The sequence below is a fragment of the Bos mutus genome, chromosome 2, assembly GCF_027580195.1.
Source record: "Bos mutus isolate GX-2022 chromosome 2, NWIPB_WYAK_1.1, whole genome shotgun sequence".
Classification (NCBI taxonomy): Eukaryota; Metazoa; Chordata; class Mammalia; order Artiodactyla; family Bovidae; genus Bos; species Bos mutus.
The window spans coordinates 113,840,095-113,861,539 of record NC_091618.1 but is presented as its reverse complement, the minus strand read 5'-3'; the positions used below and the strand labels follow the sequence as shown (position 1 = coordinate 113,861,539).

The following is a 21,445-nucleotide window of genomic DNA, read 5'->3' as shown; positions in this document are numbered from 1 at the left end:
AAGAATTCAGTGGTCTCTAGTGAGGAAGAAAATCTTCCCAGAGTGTCACAAATGCTGCCTAGTATCAGTGACTAGTGACATGATGGTCTTAAGAATAAATGAATGACGTTCAGCCTGTGGGGAAAGAGTATAATATTCAACTATAAAATGCAGCATCTCATTCCCATGTTAGACATGGGAAGCCAAGTGAGGATGAAGACCATTTTGCCTCACTTTCCATTAGAATGAGAACCTCAGAGAAGTTATTTTCTCAAGGCCAGTGGCTAGTTGGTAAGAGAGTTAAGACAAGAACCTAGGCCTGGACCCAAGTCCCAGTCCAGTTCTCTCTCCCCTGCCTGAGATTGCATACAATATTCTGTAAATGATTTTCTTGGCAAATTACAGATGAAACGTAGAATGGTCTGTTTCTTTGTGGGGCAGGGCCAAGGTTAGCATCGCCTTACAGATGGAAGGGATGCAGCTGGACACCTCCTTCAGGTACAGCGCGCAGTAAACCCAGGTGAGGAGAAGGCCAGGCAGGCTCCCAGGTGCAGCTGCTCCTGGGGAGTTTGCAGTGCCGAGCCTTTGCTTTCTAGGTGGTCCCCAGCGCTCTCTGCTCAAGGCAGTTGTTTGGAGGTATAGGAATCACACTGACTCAGTTTATAGCAGAGTTCTATGAGGGGCATGAGGGAGACGAGGAAATGGTCCCCTTTCGGTCCATAGTGAAGAATGTTTTTCAAAGCCCTGCTGCTGTCAGGCAGCCAGACCTTAGCCAAGCTCTGGCCGTATTGGCCTTGGAGCCTAAGAGGCCTGCTGCTGCAGGGCGCTGACTCCACTGGTGGGATGGAGAACTTTAGCCCTTCCTGGAAGAGGCTCCAGCAGCCTACAAGCCCTGGGGACCTGGGGAGCCCTGTGTATTACCAGCAGCTGGGCAGTCCTGCCCCTGTCTACAGCCGTAACCACAGGGCTCAACAGACATTTCTGCGGACAGGGACAACTCCAGGTCACCTTTGTACTGCAGAGCAGTGACCTGGGGATCTCCACAGGCAGGAATGCAGAGGGGGAAGTGAGATAAAGACAGAAACCCGAGCCTGGAAGGGCATCCAGAGCTCCTTTCCCCACCTCTGGGCTATAGTCCTTCAACGTAAGCCCAGACTGGGCTGGAAGGTGAATTCCTGCGTGTGTGTGAGTCGACCCCATGGACTGTAGCCTGCCAGGCTCCTCTGTCCATGGGATTCTCCAGATAAGAATACTGGAGTGGGTTGCTACTTCCTCCTCCAGGGGATCTTCCTGACCCAGGCATCGAACCCACGTCTTCTGCATCGCCAGGTGGATTCTTTACCGCTGAGCCACCAGGCAGTGATTTCAATCCTGGTCTGTGTGCTCACACCCTCAGCAAAAGCATCTGGGGAAAACTGAGGGTGTTCTCCACAGCCCCTGCAGAGACCTGGTGCAGCAGCTCTCCAAGGCCCCCTCCTCGTGGAGGCCAAGGGGCAGGCTGCCTTATTCCCTCCCCCTCCCTTCAGGCCCTGCAGCGCTGTCGTCTCCAGCGGGTGTCTCTGCTGGCCGGTTATCTGGTCATCTTTTCCAGTCCGGGGAAGGACAGAATAGAAGAGTTCTCCAGAGAGAGGAGGTAAAACAGAACCCACTCCATTTTCATTTTCTCAAGCGCGGTCTGATGTGGGAAGGCGCACTGCTCAGAGCCCCACAGGGACTTTCCAAGCTCAAATCCAGAGGTCAGAGGGCAGTAGCATCTCTGTGTTTTACTGATGTGACCCAGAACCCTTTGTAGAGTTAAGCAAGAAACCAGAGGCAGAGCTGGAATTCGAGTGTAGAAGGTTCTGATGCCCAGACCCGTGGTCTCCGTGCTTTGTGCTTGGTTAGGAGGACTGCTTTGGTGGCGTGCGCTGTGCCTGCAGCCGCCGCCTCCCGTCCTGTCTCCCGAGCAAGTGCAGGCTGCTCTTGTTCCTCACCCCTCCTTATACCTGGATGGTGTGCAGAGTGGGAAGGTGGCTTCCGGGCCCCCTCTGTGTGGTCCTGTCTACGGAGGGGACTGCTGTGGGCTATCCCCCACGGGTGTAAGCAGGCCCACCTTTTCCTGAATTTACCATCCCAGCTCCAATGTGAACTCATGAACTCTCATGAAACCAGCAATGGCCTGCTTGCCAGGAGGAACTGGAGGGCAGAGTGTGCTGTAATGGACCCGGTTACGTAAGTCAGCCCAGTGAGTTCCTCCTTTTCCCCCCATGAGGCACCTCAGAAGGACCCACGGCACGAGAGCTGCATGAAAAAACTCAGTCTTGGTGCAGAGCCCATAAGCAGGAACCTTGTACTGTGTAGATTCTGGGGTCTGGGAATTTGAGACTACACATGATTTAGAGTTTAAAAAACAAGAAGAAGAAGCGTGCTTAGAGTGCCCTGATCCTTGAATGTCAGATGTGAAGGGAAGACTGCATCTGGCAGTACTGGAAAAGGAATCTCTGTGAACAGTGAGTACTCCATATAAAGAAGCATTATCCAAACTAGCGTTTTGAAACCTTTTGTGACCATAACCCACAGTAAGAAATGCATTCTTCTTTCATATCTAGTATGGACAGATAGATGGATAATAGAAACAGAAGTTTCATAAAACAATTCCCATCTTTACCAAATGCAATACATTTTTATTATATTGTTTTAAGAAAAAGGAGCAGCAGCTCATTGGAAATTGATTTAATATCGATTTGACTGCCAGAGAATAGCAGCTACTTGCAGTTTGAGAAATAACTGATTTAAACAAAAATGTGTCAGGCATGTAGAAACCAATTGTCATCGTCGCTCTGGTCAGATCTCTGCAGAAGGTGATGCAGTAACGCAGGCTTTGTGGTCCTAGAAGAGGTTTTCCTGGCTCTTCCAATCCCTGGATGTTATTGAGGTGGTGTTGGAGCTGGAGAACCAGGGAATGGGGGAGGGGCGATGGTTGATGGAAGAAGAGGAAGCTGAGTTTTATTTCTGCTTGTACAGAGGACACTGAGTGTCCGTGATGCCTTGTCCTGGCACAGATAAGACAAACCCTGTTCATCATGCAAGGGTGCTCACAGTTGAATGAGTATGCACTCATCACGCTCCAACAGATTTACAGTGAAATCGAAGTGTAAACTGGATTCTCCATGGTAGCCAAAGCCCCTTCATTCTGAGTTCCCTAAAAGCAGGAGCCATGTTTCAGGCAAGAGTATGTTCAGTGTTACATCTCTAGTTTTGTGTCTCACATAGAATAAGTATTCAATAAATGTTTGATATAAAGACCATCAGTTCAGTTCAGTCGTTCAGTCGTGTTCGACTCTTTGCAACTCCATGGACTGCAGCACGCCAGGCTTCCCTGTCCATCACCAACTCCCTGAGCTTGCTCAGACTCATGTCCATCGAGTCAGTGATGCCATCCAACCATCTCATCCTCACTGGGGTGGGTTGCCATTCCCTTCTCCAGGGGATCTTCCTGACCCAAGGATAGAACCTGGGTCTCCTGCATTGCAGGCAGATTCTTTACCATCTGAGTCACCAGGGAAACCCAATAAAGACCATATTAGCTAATTAATATTTGCAATTAAACTAGTCATAATTCTAATTATCTTTGATGGTATAAAGAAAACATTTTTGTAGGGCACTGTAACACACTTGAGCATCACAACAGATAGGACAGTTAAGAAAGTCCCCCAAAAGTTGAAATTAAAGAGCAGAACTGCTGAACCTCACCTGGGCTTTGGGTTCTCCACATGGCAAACCTTTAAGGTGCTATGGTTTGTCTGCCTGACTTGTACATCTGAGTGTCTCATAGGTGGACCCTGGGACAAGCCTGGAGGTGAGACGCCTCAGTGGTGAGGGGTGACTGGCCCTGGCTGAGCAGGGACCACAGGCAGGAGTGCATTCTGACTTCCCACCCCTGAGCATCTGAAACTGCTGAGTTTACCCACTCGGGTTGGGCAGTTCAGGAGGATGTGGTTGAGGCTTGAATCACCCAGGGTCCTGGGTGGTAGGTTTCTGGAGAGAGGAAGGTGCTTGCAGACCACTGTGTGTCAGGTCGTAAATAAAGTGTGTGTTTGAAGTTCCGGACTAGCTGGGCATTAAGACGGAGAAGCGGTCAGGGGCCGTGGAGACCCTAGCGTGGGTCCCACAGCAGAGTGAGCAGAGCTCCCTGGCGCTCTCTGAGCTGAACTTCCTGTTAGGGTCCAGCCCCTCGGGCTGGCCCTCTGTGCCCAGCGAGGCCTGGCGGGCTGGACCCCAACCTGCCGTCCAGCGGCTAACTGAATAGGTACAGGACCTTCTTCCACGCAGTTGTGGGGTGAAGGGTCGGGAGTGGGGAGCAGGCAGGGAAGCAGGGGTGTGAGGAGAGGGGAGGGAAGGATGACAGGTGACCTGTTCCCTCCAAATGAGGTCCCCTCAGTTGAAGAGCTTGGACTAAGGAGATACCCCGGAAAGTAGTGGACAAATTCAACCTCAGGGTGATTGCTGTTCATGTTAGACATTTTTTCAAGTTTTCCATGGCCCAACCCCAGAGAGAATAGTGCGGGTTGCCTGGGAACTGGGATCCAGTCACAAAGAACGGCTTCCCCTTTGGCTTGGGAGCTTGAATGTGGGCTTGGGACCTTGGATGTGTGAAAGGCTTCGAGGATGGCAGGTCCACCTTGCAAACTCTGTCTGGGTTTGATAATTTGCCTAGTTATTTACACCTGTGTGCTTAGTCTCTCAGTCGTATCCAACTCTTTGTGACTCTTTGGACTGTAGCCGGCCAGGCTACTCTGTCCGTGGGTTTTTTCCAGGCAAGAATAATGGAGTAGGTTGCTATTTCCTCCTCCAAGGGATCTTCCCGACCTAGGGATCAAACTCAAGTCTCCTGTGTTCTTCCTGACCCAGGGATCAGACCTGCATCTCCTGTGTCTCCTGCATTGCGGGCAAAGCCTTTATTTACTCCTATTTTTAATTTGGGGGTAAGATCGAATCTAAATGCACAAGAGCATTCAAAATACGGAAGGCGGGCCTGGAGCCCCAGGTTTTAACTCCAGCTCTGTCCCCATCTATGTGGCCCTGGGCCACTCAGTGTCCTCATTGGTAAATTGGGGGGCTAAGAAGGGGGGGTGATGGAGATGCTCCCCTTGGTCTCCCTCAGCTCAGACACCCTGTGGCTGGCTGCAGCCCAGGGAACGTTTTCTGGCAGGAAAGAGAGGCTGCCCGGAGCTTCCTTCTCAGGCAGCCAATGAGTACATTCTTTCCTGTGCCCACATATGGAAGCAATTTCTAGATGATCCAAGGCACTTGTGCTGCTGAGCTCAACTGAAACAGAGGAGCGCGGCAGTGGAAAGTGGAAAAAGAAAAACGCCTGTATGAGTTCTCTTACGAACTTTCGCATCTGAAATCCGCAACCCACACCCCCCCCAGCCCCAACGCCCCCTCCCCGTGCCATTTGCCTTTCCGTGCTGTCTGGGGATGTGCCAGTGGCTTTGGGGCATTCCACAGATAAAATCCTGATAAAGATCGAGTGAGGGCTGAGCTCACTGCTTCTCCCCCGAGGCTGAAGGCCCCTGCCTTTTCCCCCTGGAAGCTGCTGGCTGGAGGCTGGGGAGGAGTGCAAATTCCAGAGTTTTGTTCCCACATTTATTGTAATCTTTCTCTCCGGTCTGTTAAAATGAGGACTATTAATGGCTGCTTTCAAGATTCTCTGTGAAGTTGAATTAGGAAACATTAGCCAAGTGCTTTGAAGGGGAAAATGTTTTATTAGTTCCTTCTCTGCCAAGCAACCCTTTACTGATGTTCCTCTTCTGAGCTCCTCGGGGGTTTTGGTAGTGATTGGGTGGTAGATCTTGTCACTTGTAAACTGGAGGCACGGAGCATTTACTCCTAACTTTTGGTTAGGAGCGGTTAGAAGTGCAACTTTTCCTAGAACATGACCTTACTGAGAAAACCTCATCTGTGGTCCTGGTCCCCATAAATGGTCCTAAGGTCCTTATTTCCTCCTTCTTTCTCGCCACCCTTAACGTCAGTTCTTGGGAAAGAAGGTTACTGAAAAGGACATGTTTATAGAGAAATGCTTTTTGTTCCCCTTTCCGTCTGTCTCTTAACTTCTCTACTGCCTAACCCCCCACCAACGTTAACATTTAAAAATTAATCTGTAAAGCATATTAATGCTATTAATGTTATTCGTCCTAGAAATGAAATCTGAGTAATTAAAGCTCTGTGAACGTTTACCAATGCTGGTTAAAACTGTTGCATCAACGTTCTCATAACTGTCTAAGGTTATCACTTACTAAATTTATCACTAAATTCCTAATTTTATCACTAAAATTATCACAGATAATTTTTTTGGAAAAAAACTCTCAAAATTGAGACAGTAGGCTGATGCATGCTGAAACTCCTATGGGGACCTCATTCTTTTTTGTTGCTCTTGCTGGGTCTCCAAGCACAGAGCCTTCTGGTCAGAGCAGCCCTCTTTTCCCCCTTCAGAGGGAGCATGTTTACGGCTCTGGTTTACTTCATCTGGGATTGTTGCCGCGGAGGGCCAGAAATCAAGCATGACATGAAGAAAGAAACACTTCTGGGAACCTCACATGCCTGGCCGCCCTGTTTCAGGACACTCAGAAACTAGGGTTGTAATTCCACACATACATTTCCCGCCCTGTGGAGTTTCCTGCCTGTTTTGAAGCAGCTAAACTTTGCCTCTCTGTAGATCCATAATCAGGAATGTTTAAGCCCATCTCTGTAGGTGCTGGATTCTCTTCAGCACTATTCAGAAAACTTCAGCCGACCCACCTCCTGTCCACCAGGTGCTGAAAGTCTGAAACCACACTCCAGGAGAAGAGTTCTGAGTGCAGGCCTGTTCCTGCCACCCCCGTGTGCAGTGTTAACTCAGGACTGGGAAGGTGCCCTGTGCCAGCCGGGGTGATGCCACCTCCTGCTCTGCTGAGAAGATGAAGACCGTTCAGTTCACTTGTCCTTTCTCTCCAGGGACTCCTTCCCCACCTAGGGTGGCCTCTTATCTTTAATGCAGCTGCAGCCAAACCCACTCACACCCCAGGCTCCCAATGATCAATACAGTTGAACACCCCCCTCTCTAGGTCAGTCACCCCCAAACCTCCTCACTCCTCTGCAGCCTGTTTTTGCTTCATCTCATCACTCACCAAACATTTGTTCTCATTTGTACTCACTGTTGAAGCTTGCTGAACAATGTGTGTTCTAGAAGGGAGAAACAGCAAACAAGCAACTACTTAGATAGACTAGTGAATGCTTCAGAAATTAATACGTAGATTAATTAGTAGTGATAAGGGTTATGGAAGAGGCTGACAGGTTGATGGGATGGAATGGTAGGAACGCTCCCTGAGGTACAGCTGTTCGGGGAGCTTTATGAGAGTTGAGATATGCATGACAAGGAGCCAGACTGAGTATCTGGGGAGAAGCATGCAAGGCTAAGTGCAAAGGCCCTGAGGTGAGGACGAGCTAGACAGGTCCCAGGGAAAGAAAGAGAGCTGTGAGGAGAGGGGTGAGGAGGAAGTCAGAAATGCAGGCCTAGCCAGGTACTCTAAAGGCTCAAATCTCATACGGTTTAGCCCAGGGAGCGATACCACGTGATGTGTGTTTCAGTAAAATCATTCTTGCCTCCATCCGTCTCCACCTGCCTCGGAGCTCCTGGCTTGACATCCTGACTCACCACACTTGTTGGGTAGGGTGCCCTCAGTTTTGCCCATTGCACTCTGGCCCTGCTCTACGCACTGCCCCCCACCCCCACCATGTCTGCGCCCAAGTTCAGGCAGTCCCAGCACCAACTGACCAGCTGTGCCTGGGGATTCAGAGGATGGGTGAGTCAGTCTGCCCTGAGCTGGACTGAGCACTGGGCAGAGAAGAGAGCGAGGTGCTCACTAGGCTGTGAGGCCCTGGACAGATTGCTACCCCTCCTGCCTTCAGTCTCCTGCTCTCCAGCCGTCAGCCTCAGTGGTCAGCAACACTGTCACAGTAACAGCATCTGTTAGGCACTTGCTTTGTGCCGGGCTTAACATGTATCACACTCACTCCTCTTAGATTGACTCTCCCATTTTACAGTGGAGGCGACTGAGGCATGGAGAGGTTAAGTAACTTTTGCAGAGTCCCAGCTAGCATGTGTGGTTGAGCCCAGGCTCACAGTGGATGGTCTGATAGCCTCGTGCTCTTAAATCACTACATTCTGCTGCTGCATGCAGTGGGCATGGCTGTTCCTTCCCACCACCTGGCAGTCCTGAACGAGGTCCTCTTCCAGAGTGGTCAGCCCTGGGTGCAGCCCTCACCAGATGCTCCCTGCTGACACTCTCGACTTCAAGCAATGAGCAGACCTGTTGAGTTCACCAAGTTAGGGTGGCATCTCCAACATCAGCTAAGCTGGTGCTCACTCCTCTCCAGGATGTGACCTCCCTACAGTCCCTTCTGAGTCCATCTGTGAAAACCTCCTCTGGGCACATCCACCACCTGCCAAATAACAGGCAGTAATAATAGTAGGAGCAAGTGTTTATGAAACACTTCCTATGGACCTGGCTTTCTTTTTATTCTTATTTTACTGATGGAGAAACTAAAGCACAACCTGCTTGAGGTCACAAAGCTAGTAAATGGTAGAACCAGAATTTGGACCCAGGCAGGAGACCCTTTAGAGTATATACTTCTTTATACTGAAGAATTCCTATCCCTGTGACAGGTTTCCACATGGTGGTCCATACTCTATCCCTTGTAGCCACAGAATGGTCTGATTTTATTAACATAGGGCAGACCTGTCAATATTTGAAGACAGTTATCACGTCTTTTTTGGTTCCAAACCACCACACCAAGCTCCCAAGGAGCAGTTCTACTCTGAGTCCCCCTCTTCCTCCCAGAAAAGCACAAAGAGCGCTTTATAATTCTCCATCCAAATCCAGATACTTGTGAGAGGCAAGGGAGTACAGTTAATAATTATGCCGGGACAACAGGCATAAATGTGGACTGTCCTGGGCAAGCCAGGAAGTGGTTTACCCTACCCCCAGGCCACAGCAGAAATGCCGCCGCTTGGCGTGCCTTCTGAGCAGTCTGTTCAAGTGGATTATGGAGAAGTTGAGATAACTTTATACAGATACACTATTGATGGGAAATCAGGTTTCAGGAGCCTGCCATTAGTCAGACTTCTTGATGGAACAGTGTTGGGTATAAGGTCAAGTCCTGAGGTTGCTCCTGTGACCCTGGATGAGTCACCTTCCAGCCCCGGCTCACAGTTTTCTCATCTGTAAAATAGAGGTTGATAATCTGGAAGTCCCTTCTAGTTCTAAAACTCTGATCCCATGTCAAACTTCCCTACACAAGTAAAAGTGTTAAGTTCTGTCTTTGAAGCCATGAACATAGAATGTGGAGGTTTTTAGCTCTTCTACCAGCTTGCTTTTGAACTGTGGTGTTGGAGAAGACTCTTGAGAGTCCCTTGGACTGCAAGGAGATCCAACCAGCCCATTCTGAAGGAGATCAGCCCTGGGATTTCTTTGGAAGGAATGATGCTAAAGCTGAAACTCCAGTACTTTGGCCACCTCATGCGAAGAGTTGACTCATTGGAAAAGACTCTGATGCTGGGAGGGATTGGGGGCAGGAGGAGAAGGGGACGACAGAGGATGAGATGGCTGGATGGCATCACTGACTCGATGGACATGAGTCTGAGTGAACCCCGGGAGTTGGTGATGGACAGGGAGGCCTGGCGTGCTGCGATTCATGGGGTCACAAAGAGTCAGACACGACTGAGTGACTGAACTGAACTGAAGGGTAGATTTTGAGAGTAAGATCGCCTTGTCTGCTTTGGGGCTGTCAGTGAAATTGTGGTGAGCACTGTTTTCTTTTCCTTCTAGACAGCCATGGATTTTTTGATAGAAACATAGGAGACAGAAAAGGACCTCCATAGAAAGTGCCTGTTGACTTACTGAGAACTTTCTTTATTAAAAAAAAAAAAAAAAATTACATTGTATGTTTCCTAAAACCTGTGTCTCCGAAATAATTTCCAAGTGTTTTGACATAATTTATCCCATTAGATGCCCAAATGGCCGTGTAAGATAGGTGTCACCTTTGTTTTCTGGATATTGAAACAGAGGCTCAAGGATTCAAAATGACTTGTCTGAGGGCACACAGCTGGTTAGTAGTAGTGGGGCTGCGACTCAGATGTACGTCCCCAGGATCCTTATCCCAGGAGCAGCGCACAGTCTTTGTGCAGCACCAGGAGTTTTCAGTATGTTTGGGTTTTTTAGCAGAGAACTCATTTTTCTCCAGCAGAAGGGAAGCTTCTCTGGATAAAGTAAGGTGTATCTGTCTTGCGTGGTGCTCTGTGAGGGGACCCATGGAGCCCCGAGCCCCCACAGAGCATGGTTTGAACAACCTGGCACTTATCCCAGGTGCCCCACACTGGCCCTTTGCAAGGGTGTAGAATGCTTGTGGGATTCTGCACAACTTTGTTGTACATGAACTTGGTGCATTTAATAAGCTTCCCTGTGGTTCTAAGTCATTTGATTGGACATTTGTGGGACTTGTGTCAGCTGTGTGGACACAGTCTTTGTTAGGAGATTTGACTTCCTCCTTCCCCACCCCATCCACACACTCCCCTAACCCTCCAAGGCTCAGTTATGGCCCTCCCCACCTTGTTTTTCCACTTTGCTCTGCTGAATCCCAGCCCCACCTGTACCATTTACAGACTCACGTGTCCTTTCTGGATATGACTTGCCTGCCTTTGTCATTCATCCACCCACCAATAAACACGTATTAATTACCTAGTAAGTAAAATCACGTGAACAAGCCCAGCCTAGCAACTGGCACATAAGGAAAACGAGTTTCCATCCCTACTACCCCTTCTTTCTTTGTGTCTGAGATGACTGCCTTCCCCATGACAATATCCCAGGTCCCTTCTCTTGAGAAACCGTATTGCTCTTAAGGAAAGGAAAGTGAAGTGACTCAGTCATGTCTGACTCTTTGCAACCCCATGGACTGTAGCCTACCACGCTTCTCCGTCCATGGGATTTTCCAGGCCAGAGTACTGGAGTGGGTTGCCATTTCCTTCTCCAGAGGATCTTCCCAACCCAGGGATCGAACCTGGGTCTCCCGCACTGTAGGCAGACACTTTACCGTCTGAGCCACCAGGGAAGTCTATTGCTCTTAAGCTAGCCTTTTCTCTTATCTTGAGGGTTAGGGTTGAAGGTAAAAATGAGTTGCTTGGCTCATTTTCACTGCCTGCATATCCTGTCCTCTCTCCATAGTCAAAGCACAAGTCTATCTTCCACCAGAAGTTATTCCACAGAATAGGGAAAGTTAGAGAATAAGCTTTCCATTCTCTGGGGTTGCTGGGTTGCAGGGAGCAGCCAAGTGGCATCTATTCACAGAGCCCCCTTATCTAGGGGGGAAAAAAAAGAGAGTGGAAAATAGTTCCCATTTTTAAGTCTAGATTTTGCTCTCTCTCAGCAGTGTTTAAAAGGGGCTCATGCTCGGTTTCATCAACTGACAGAACATTTAATAAATGCTGAAAGTTTATGTTTACGCTTAAGGTTCTGTTTCTCCTGCTTAGTGTCTGCAGCTTTGCAATCACTGAGAACTGATCCTTCTCTTTCTAAACATGTGACATTTAGGCCACCAGATTTTTCTTAAACCTACTTCTTCATTCTCTAGCATGTAGGATTTATTAACTGGAGATAGTTTTGAAAGACGTGATACATTGCAAAACATACATCAATAATTTTACCTACAAGAGATCATTCAGAAACATCAAAGCATTAGTCCAGTATAAACTGTTAGAAAATATTTTTGACATTCTGCTTTTTGATTTTTGTGAAAGACAGATACTTGGCTTAGATCCTATTTCTTACATAACAATCCTTTTTCTTTCTGAAAGAGCAGTAATTATTAGAAGCAGCAATCCAAAGTTCCACCAAACTGCTATAAATTTAGTACTCTTTCTCTTCTTTCTTTATAGCTACAGAGCTTTTGAAAATAATCTAGCCATATCCTGGGTTATATAACAGTGCCTCAGCTGTCTCCATGGAGCATCAGTATAGTGTGTATATCACATCAGTATAGTGAGTATATGTGTGTATGTAATTGATTGGATGCCTGGGCTAAAGTTATGGGTAGCTGTTTTATTTCTAGTGATCATTTTAGTTACGAGTCAAAATTGGCCATTTTGTTCTTTGGGTGATTTTTCACGCTGAGCTAAACTGTTGCTGAAGTTGGACTGATGTTCAGTCCAGCTAAGCTGGGAGCCCCCACAATGTTCTAGTCAGCCTTGAACACAGCAATCCCTATGCCCTCGTCCATAGCTTCGGAGCTACACTACTACTAAGTAAGAGAAAATGGAAGAGCAGGATGGGTTGGCCACATGCTAGTTTCCATTTGTGTCTCAAGGTTCACATCACATCCTTGGTTGGACTCCTTAGCTTTAATGTCAGACCTGGAATCCTTAAAAAAAAAAGTAGGAAATTTTTTCTTTGGAAAATGTCTTTAAAACCAAAGAAAATGACAGAATAAAATTGTGATATATTCTAAATGGAAGCTGGTGGTGTGAGTTCCTCTATATCCTTTTAATATTCTGCTCTTTTTTTTTTTTTTTTGATCTGCCTGTTGGCAGATCCAAAATATTGGATATGACAATATGACATGTGGACAATATCTCCAATATGACAATATTGACTTGTCATTGCATCAAATTTATTCTGTGAAATAATATTGTATTCCCTTTCATTTATACATTGAGCTTATTACAGTTATATCTTGGTATGTAACAAACCTCCCCAAAAGTTAGTGGCTTAAAATGTCAATCATTTCATTGCTTGCAATTCTGCAATCTGGCTGGGCTCAACTGGGCAGCTCTTCTGCTGTTCTTGCTTATGGTCAGACGGGGGCTGCATTCAGATGGCAGGTTAGCTGGGGCAGAACTGAGCTGGGCTTTTCTTCTCCAGGAAATATCAGGACCTCTTACTTTCCAAGTGGCCTCTTCATGTGGTCTTTCCACGTGGTCTCTTCAGCAGGGTTGCTGGACGTTTTCCATGGTAGTTAGGAGCACAAAAGCAGAAGCTTCCAGGCCTTCTTAAGTCTCAGACCATGACTAGTAGGTTCTGCACTTTCTTTTTTTTTTTAAAAAGCAAGTCACAAGTACAGCCCAGTTCCAAGACAGGGGACTATACAAGGTGTGAATACCAGGAGCCAAGCTTCATTGGAGGCCACCATTCACTGGAGTTATACACCCCAGGCCAGAGACAAGAGAAAACATGTTTCCTCTGTGGACTGGAGAAGTTCTGTGTGGCTGGAGAGTGTAGAGAGTAGAGCTGCCTGGGTGTGTTTATGGGGGTGAGGAGGAGTCACACCTAGGGTTTGTGAAACAAAAGGCCCATGAACTAAGCAGGAGCCTCATCATATATTGAAAGCCTGGTAAGCCATATTAGGGTTAGACTTGGCTTCAGTTGTGATAGGAAGACAACTGTAAGCAGATCTGCCTTTCAGAGAGATCATAGCTACATCATGCTGAGAATGGAAGGACCTGGGCCTAGAGACCTCAAGAAACTGTTCTGGGGCCAGGCAGGGGAGAGTGGTGGATGGCTCAGGGGATGACTCCAGGGATACTGAAAAGGAGAATCTACAAGTCTGGGCAATTGGTTCACTGGTTATGGGAGTGAATGAAAGGGCAGAGGTGAGGGTTACCTTCAGGTTTTTGGTTTGGGCGGCCAGCCGTCTGCTTCAGCAGGGAGCCCTGGAAGAGGGACAGGGCTGGATCCCATTGGGGTGGGCTGGAAGGACCAAGCAGAGCCAACTGGAATGTATCAAGTGTGATTACTTTGGGGTTTAGTCCACTGCGAACGTTTTTCAGACTAATACATTGTGAGAACCTTGGGTGCTTCTTCTTCCTTCCTCCCCACCTCTCACCCACCTAGTTGATTTCTGCTTCTCTCTGTTCTCCTGTGGGGAAGAGAAGAATGGCCAGATCTGAGGCAGGAGTGTCCAAGGATGTCACCTTCTTGAACCTTTCATTCTTAGGGTAATGGGTTGTAAACACTGGTGATGGGGAGTTAGAGGATTTGCAGTTGGTGACTTGCTGGGAACAACACAAATCACGAGTTGGGAAGTGCAAAGGCAAGGGGATTTGGGATGAAACTGGAAAAGGAGAAGAGAAAAAAAAGCTCTCCAGTTAAGGCAAGGAAAATTAGTCATTTGTGGAGGAAATATAGAACAGAATAGAAAAAGCAAAGAGAAAGAGATGGCTCCACAGCTGTGACCTGTGTCATAGAAGACTCTAGAATCTTGTTTTTTCATGCATCCTTTTCACATCTAAACGTTAGAAAAGCAACATAAACCTTTTTCCTGAAAGCCTCAGTGGGCCTTCAGGTAAACATTCTTGTTATATAAAAAGAAAAATGAGTAGTTAATACATAAAGGTAACCTCTAGTCCTTTTGTGGAAGAAAAGGAATTTAAGAAAAGGACCAGCATACAAACCATTAGAGTCAGTTTTTAAAAAAAATGTTGTCTACTCTCAAATGATCTGACAGAGAAATATCTGTAGCCTGAGAGGATGGGAAGAGAGCATGTACTTGTGATCAATTTTTAATAAACATAAATGGTGTAATAAATTATGCATGGGGGAGTGGTATAAAGCATTAAACAATGAAGGATAAATAATTTAAATGATTAAAAACTGCCTCTGTCATTTGTTTGATGTATGAGAACTCTGAATTTTCTCTTCAAGGAAATAGAGGAGGATTTTTTTTTTTAAAGGGGATTTTTCAAAACAGATTTTTTTTTAAAGGGAAAATCAAGTGATGATCTGCCAGGAAATGGTGTTGAGCACAGAAATGCAGATTTCCTTGATCCCGTATCTTGTGCTCATTTGATAAATACGTCAGTTGTGCCTTGCTAGTGGATTGTATTCTATCAGGCTGATCAATGGTGGAGGCACTGTCCATTTTCTAGAAGCTTGAGACTCCAGATCTCTTTCCAGGTGTCCAGAGAGATGTGTTCTGGGTGCTGGAGTACAGTGACTTTTACACAGTCTTACAGGATTCTGAGTGGAAGGGACTATCTCTGCATGTTCAGTGCCTCAGGTAAACTTCCATTTCCATCCCCAAATTAGTGTAACTGGATGGATTCTAATCAAAGAAGTGCTGACCAAGTGTTTACACATCCCCCCTTCTTATGTACCACTCATCTATGGTTGAGGGGAGCCACATTCACCAAAAGCACAATTGCACTCATCTCACATGCTAGTAAAGTAATGCTCAAAATTCTCCAAGCCAGGCTTCAGCAATATGTGAACCGTGAACTTCCTGATGTTCAAGCTGGTTTTAGAAAAGGCAGAGGAACCAGAGATCAAATTGCCAACATCTGCTGGATCATGGAAAAAGCAAGAGAGTTCCAGAAAAACATCTATTTCTGCTTTATTGACTATACCAAAGCCTTTGACTGTGTGGATCACAATAAACTGTGGAAAATTCTGAAAGAGATGGGAATACCAGACCACCTGACCTGCCTCTTGAGAAATCTGTATGCAGGTCAGGAAGCAACATGGACATGGAACAACAGACTGGTTCCAAATAGGAAAAGGAGTACGTCAAGGCTGTATATTGTCACCCTGCTTATTTAACTTCTATGCAGAGTACATCATGAGAAATGCTGGGCTGGAAGCAGCACAAGCTGGAATCAGGATTGCCGGGAGAAATATCAATACCCTCAGATATGCATATGACACCACCCTTATGGCAGAAAGTGAAGAGAAACTAAAAAGCCTCTTGATGAAAGTGAAAGTGGAGAGTGAAAAAGTTGGCTGAAAGTTCAACATTCAGAAAATGAAGATCATGGCATCTGGTCCCATCACTTCATGGCAAATACATGGGGAAACAGTGGAAACAGTGTCAGACTTTATTTTTCTGGGCTCCAAAATCACTGCAGATGGTGATTGCGGCCATGAAATTAACAGACGCTTATGCCTTGGAAGGAAAGTTATGACCAACCTAGATAGCATATTGAAAAGCAGAGACATTACTTTGCCAACAAAGGTCCGTCTAGTCAAGGCTATGGTTTTTCCTGTCGTCATGTATGGATGTGAGAGTTGGACTGTGAAGAAGGCTGAGCGCCGAAGAATTGATGCTTTTGAACTGTGGTGTTGGAGAAGACTCTTGAGAGTCCCTTGGACTGCAAGGAGATCCAACCAGTCCATTCTGAAGGAGATCAGCCCTGGGATTTCTTTGGAAGGAATGATGGTAAAGCTGAAACTCCAGTACTTTGGCCACCTCATGCGAAGAGTTGACTCATTGGAAAAGACTCTGATGCTGGGAGGGACTGGGGGCAAGAAGAGAAGGGGACTACAGAGGATGAGATGGCTGGATGGCATCACTGACTCGATGGACGTGAGTCTGAGTAAACTCCGGGAGTTGGTGATGGACAGGGAGGCCTGGCGTGCTGCGATTCATGGGGTCGCAAAGAGTTGGATACGACTGAGCGACTGAACTGAACTGAACTGAACTGAGTGGCTGAGAGCAGAGTATTAGGATCAAACCCTATCTGGGTGTGAACCCCTCTCTACTACTCACAAGCTGTTTCACCTTTGTCAGGTTAATTAACCTCCCTGAAGCTTAATTTCTCTATTTGTAAAATGGGTTCAGTAATACCCCCAAAGGACTGTGGCACATTAAATGAGATACAAATGTCAGTAGCTTAGCTCAGTGTCTGCAACATGCTAAATGCTCAATACGTGTTTATTATTAACTAGTGAATTATGTACTTTTTGTTTTCTAGTCCCAGAGGAGTGTGAAATAGACCAATAGAACTAGGACAAAAAACTGTAAACTTAACAACTATCTGCACCTAATCTGAATTAAAGATCATAAGTTGTGATCTAAGAGCCATTTATGAAAAGTGCAGTATTTTCTAAAAAATTGAACTCAGATATCTTAAGGACACACGTGCTCCAGTTAACCCCAGTCTGCAGTATTACCATTGGCTTTTACTTCTCTACCTGCTCTGATAGAAACTTAGATTTGCCACCTCAAGCTGAAAAGTTAGTTCTATAAAGTTAAATTGGTTTTAACTTACTTTCCATAAGTGTTCTAATATAACTTGGGGCATCTGATTGCTATAAAGCCTTTATGGAAATAGGGGGAAATGTTTTTGACCCAACTGAATAATTTTTATAAAATTAAAGGCAAAACAAGCCAACAAATCTGCCTGTTGTTATTCATTGTTGTTATTCCAATAATACTTTGTTGCTATTCCAAATTAATATTTACCTAACACCAGTGAGAAATAGATTTAAGGGACTAGATCTGATAGATAGAGTGCCTGATAAACTATGGGTGGAGTTTCGTGACATTGTACAGGAGACAGGGATCAAGACCATCCCCATGGAAAAGAAATGCAAAAAAGCAAAATGGCTGTCTGAGGAGGCCTTACAAATAGCTGTGAAAAGAAGAGAAGTGAAAAGCAAAGGAGAAAAGGAAAGATATAAGCATATGAATGCAGAGTTCCAAAGAATAGCAAGGAGAGATAAGAATAGCAAGGAGAGAGAAGAAAGCCCTCCTCAGCGATCAATGCAAAGAAATAGAGGAAAACAACAGAATGGGAAAGACTAGAGGTCTCTTCAAGAAAATTAGAGATACCAAGGGAACATTTCATGCAAAGATGGGCTCGATAAAGGACAGAAATGGTATGGACCTAACAGAAGCAGAAGATATTAAGAAGAGGTGGCAAGAATACACAGAAGAACTGTACAAAAAAGACCTTCATGACCCAGATAATCACGATGGTGTGATCACTGACCTAGAGCCAGACATGCTGGAATGTGAAGTCAAGTGGGCGTCACTACGAACAAAGCTAGTGGAGGTGATGGAATTCGAGTTGAGCTATTTCAAATCCTAAAAGATGATGCTGTGAAAGTGCTACACTCAATATGCCAGCAAATTTGGAAAACCCAGCAGTGGCCACAGGACTGGAAAAGGTCAGTTTTCATCCCAATCCCAAAGAAAGGAAATGCCAAAGAATGCTCAAACTACCACACAATTGCACTCATCTCACACGCTAGTAAAATAATGCTCAAAATTCTCCAAGCCAGGCTTCAGCAATACGTGAACCGTGAACTTCCTGATGTTCAAGCTGGTTTTAGAAAAGGCAGAGGAACCAGAGATCAAATTGCCAACATCTGCTGGATCATGGAAAAAGCAAGAGAGTTCCAGAAAAACATCTATTTCTGCTTTATTGACTACACCAAAGCCTCTGACTGTGTGGATCACAATAAACTGTGGAAAATTCTGAAAGAGATGGGAATACCAGACCACCTGACCTGCCTCTTGAGAAATTTGTATGCAGGTCAGGGAGCAACAGTTAGAACTGGACATGGAACAACAGACTGGTTCCAAATAGGAAAAGGAGTACGTCAAGGCTGTATATTGTCACCCTGCTTATTTAACTTCTATGCAGAGTACATCATGAGAAACGCTGGGCTGGAAGCAGCACAAGCTGGAATCAAGATTGCCAGGAGAAATATCAATAACCTTAGATATGCAGATCACACCACCCTTATGGCAGAAAGTGAAGAGGAACTACAAAGCCTATTGATGAAAGTGAAAGTGGAGAGTGAAAAAGTTGGCTGAAAGTTCAACATTCAGAAAACGAAGATCATGGCATCTGGTCCCATCACTTCATGGCAAATAGATGGGGAAACAGTGGAAATAGCGTCAGACTTTATTTTTCTGGGCTCTAAAATCACTGCAGATGGTGACTGCAGCCATGAAATTAAAAGACGCTTACGCCTTGGAAGGAAAGTTGTGACCAACCTAGATAGCATATTGGAAATCAGAGACATTACTTTGCCAACAAAGGTTCGTCTAGTCAAAGCTATGGTTTTTCCAGTAGTCATGTATGGATGTGAGAGTTGGACAGTGAAGAAGGCTGAGCGCCGAAGAATTGATGCTTTTGAACTGTGGTGTTGGAGAAGACTCTTGAGAGTCCCTTGGACTGCAAGGAGATCCAACCAGTCCATTCTGAAGGAGATCAGTCCTGGGTGTTCATTGGAGGGACTGATACTAAAGCTGAAACTCCAGTACTTTGGCCACCTCATGCAAAGAGTGGAAAAGAGTCATTGGAAAAGACTCTGATGCTGGGAGGGATTGGGGGCAGGAGGAGAAGGGGACGACAGAGGATGAGATGGCTGGATGGCATCACCAACTCAATGGACGTGAGTCTGAGTGAACTCTGGGAGTTGGTGATGGACAGGGAGGCCTGGCATGCTGCGATTCACGGGGTCGCAAAGAGTCGGACATGACTGAGCTGACTGAACTGAACACCCAAGTAGGCATTATATTACCAATTGAGAAACTGATTATTTAGAAATACAATTGCAACCATTTGTGGTTTTAATTCTGAAAACACACTTGCTGATCAATAAAAGTTCAAGTCCCAAATGTTGTTGTACCAGACACAGGAAACTGAAGACTCATTGTAGATATTGAAATCATGCCTACAGGTATGTTGATGCTTCATCCAGTGAGAGATGCGTCTGTGTCATTTCCTTTGACTCTGGTGGGGAAAGGGGATTGTACTTCTTTGACCGAGAGAGTAAGACAGAGTGGCCCCATGTGACTTTCAAGGTTAGATCATAAAAGGCTGTACTTTGGCCTTATTGGGAACACTTGCTTTTGGAGGCTTGAGCCGCCAAGTAAGAAGTCCAGCTAGAAGCTAGAAAGGCCAGATATAAGTCTTGATGAGCCCACCCTTTAGCTTTCCCAGCCTTGCAACAGACATAAATGAAACCGTCATGGAAGTGGATTCTGTAGCCCCAGTCTTCTCTTGCCCTCAGTCTATCAGTGATCCCAGCTATGACCACAGATGTTATGAAACAGAGAAGAGTTGTCTCCATCATGCCCTTTGGAAATTCATGAGGATAATGAAATGGTTGTTTTCTGAAGCTGAGTTTTGGGCTCTTTGTTACACAGCAGTAGATAACTAGAGCACTCATCCACTGAAGTGGCCTGGCTATATAGCTTGGGTAGTTACTGTATCACACCATTGGGTTTATAGGACTGTAAGAACCACCTGGTCCCATCAAAATGTGCCATGTTGCTGCTAGCTTTTTTCCATATAAGAAAAACATGGGAGAGTGAGCTAATCAGTTAACAGATATGTGTGCAATTTAATAGTTTGCTCAGGAGAGTATGTTACTATTTTTCATTTAGCAATAAGTTCATGTCACCACCTCTAAGTAGAAATAGCAGCTTTTTTCAATGATGATGAATTAGGCAATCCATTAGAAAGCACTTAGGATTTCTTTCCTTTTTTTTTTAAAGGTAACACTGTTGATACACATAAACACTTAATGTCATAATTATTATATTTTAGGTTAATGGATAATGCTAGTAGTTTGTGCTATTAAGAGCATTTACAAAGCAATCTGAGCATATACAGGAAAATTAGGCTATTAGGGCCCGAGGTAGCTACTGCTTCAGAAGCAGCTGAACTATAATAATAGTCTTAGTACTTAGATTTACAATCAGTTTAGTGGTCTTTTCATGAACAGATAAATCCATTTGAATTTTGAAAATCAGAGTATGGCAGATCACAGGCCAGATCCCTTCTGAGAGGCTGTGTGGAGAAATCTTTATTTTTTCTAATTGTTGTCTTTTCAGCTCAGCCAACAACAGAGAAATTCAGCTCTTTGTGGATCGGAACTCATGTTTCTAGATCAGAGGGAGCAAATTCACAGCACATGAGATGCCAGGAAACTAGGCTGTCCATATACATGTAAGTTCACCATAGTGCTAATCTCATCCATGCTATTTGGCCATCTCATGCGGGTCCTCCTGGCAGGTCCCTGCCTGGCCATCCTCATTGTCCACCCTTCTGAAGGTAGCCCATGGGCACCTTGAACCAGAATAGTGGTCACCAGCACAGGATGGCTGAAGATAGATTGGTTGCCTTCTGTTTGTCAAAGACTTTCTATCTTGTTTGGCTTCCTGCTGCTGCTGCTAAGTCACTTAAGTCATGTCCGACTCTGTGCAACCCCATAGACAGCAGCCCACCAGGCTCCCCCGTCCCTGGGATTCTCCAGGCAAGAACACTGGAGTGGGTTGCCATTTCCTTCTCCAATGCATGAAAGTGAAAAGTGAAAGTGAAGTCGCTCAGTCGTATCCGACTCTTAGCGACCCCATGGACTGCAGCCCACCAGGCTCCTCCATCCATGGGACTTTCCAGGCAAGAGTACTGGAGTGGGGTGCCATTGCCTTCTGTTTGGCTTCCTATTTCTCTGTTAAAAATATTGTCAGGAGGTGTACTGCTTATGTTTAATCCTAGAAAGAAAACTGAGAAGCTAAGGAGTTTAATTCTTTTTTGAGAAGAGCAGTTGAGATGGTATTATGATTCAGTAAAAGTAAAAGATCCAAGAAGCGCAAGTACAGGAGATCATGGAAGGAGGGACAGAGGGAGTTTTTATGTCCAGTTTTGCCTTAAGATATATAA

The 21,445-nt window shown here is 45.7% G+C and overlaps 1 protein-coding gene across 2 annotated transcripts in view; it reads left to right on the top strand.

The window, feature by feature from the left end:
• Positions 1 to 21,445, top strand: part of WIPF1 (WAS/WASL interacting protein family member 1) — a 129,013-nt gene that overhangs the window by 14,767 nt on the left and 92,801 nt on the right. The window lies entirely within an intron of this gene.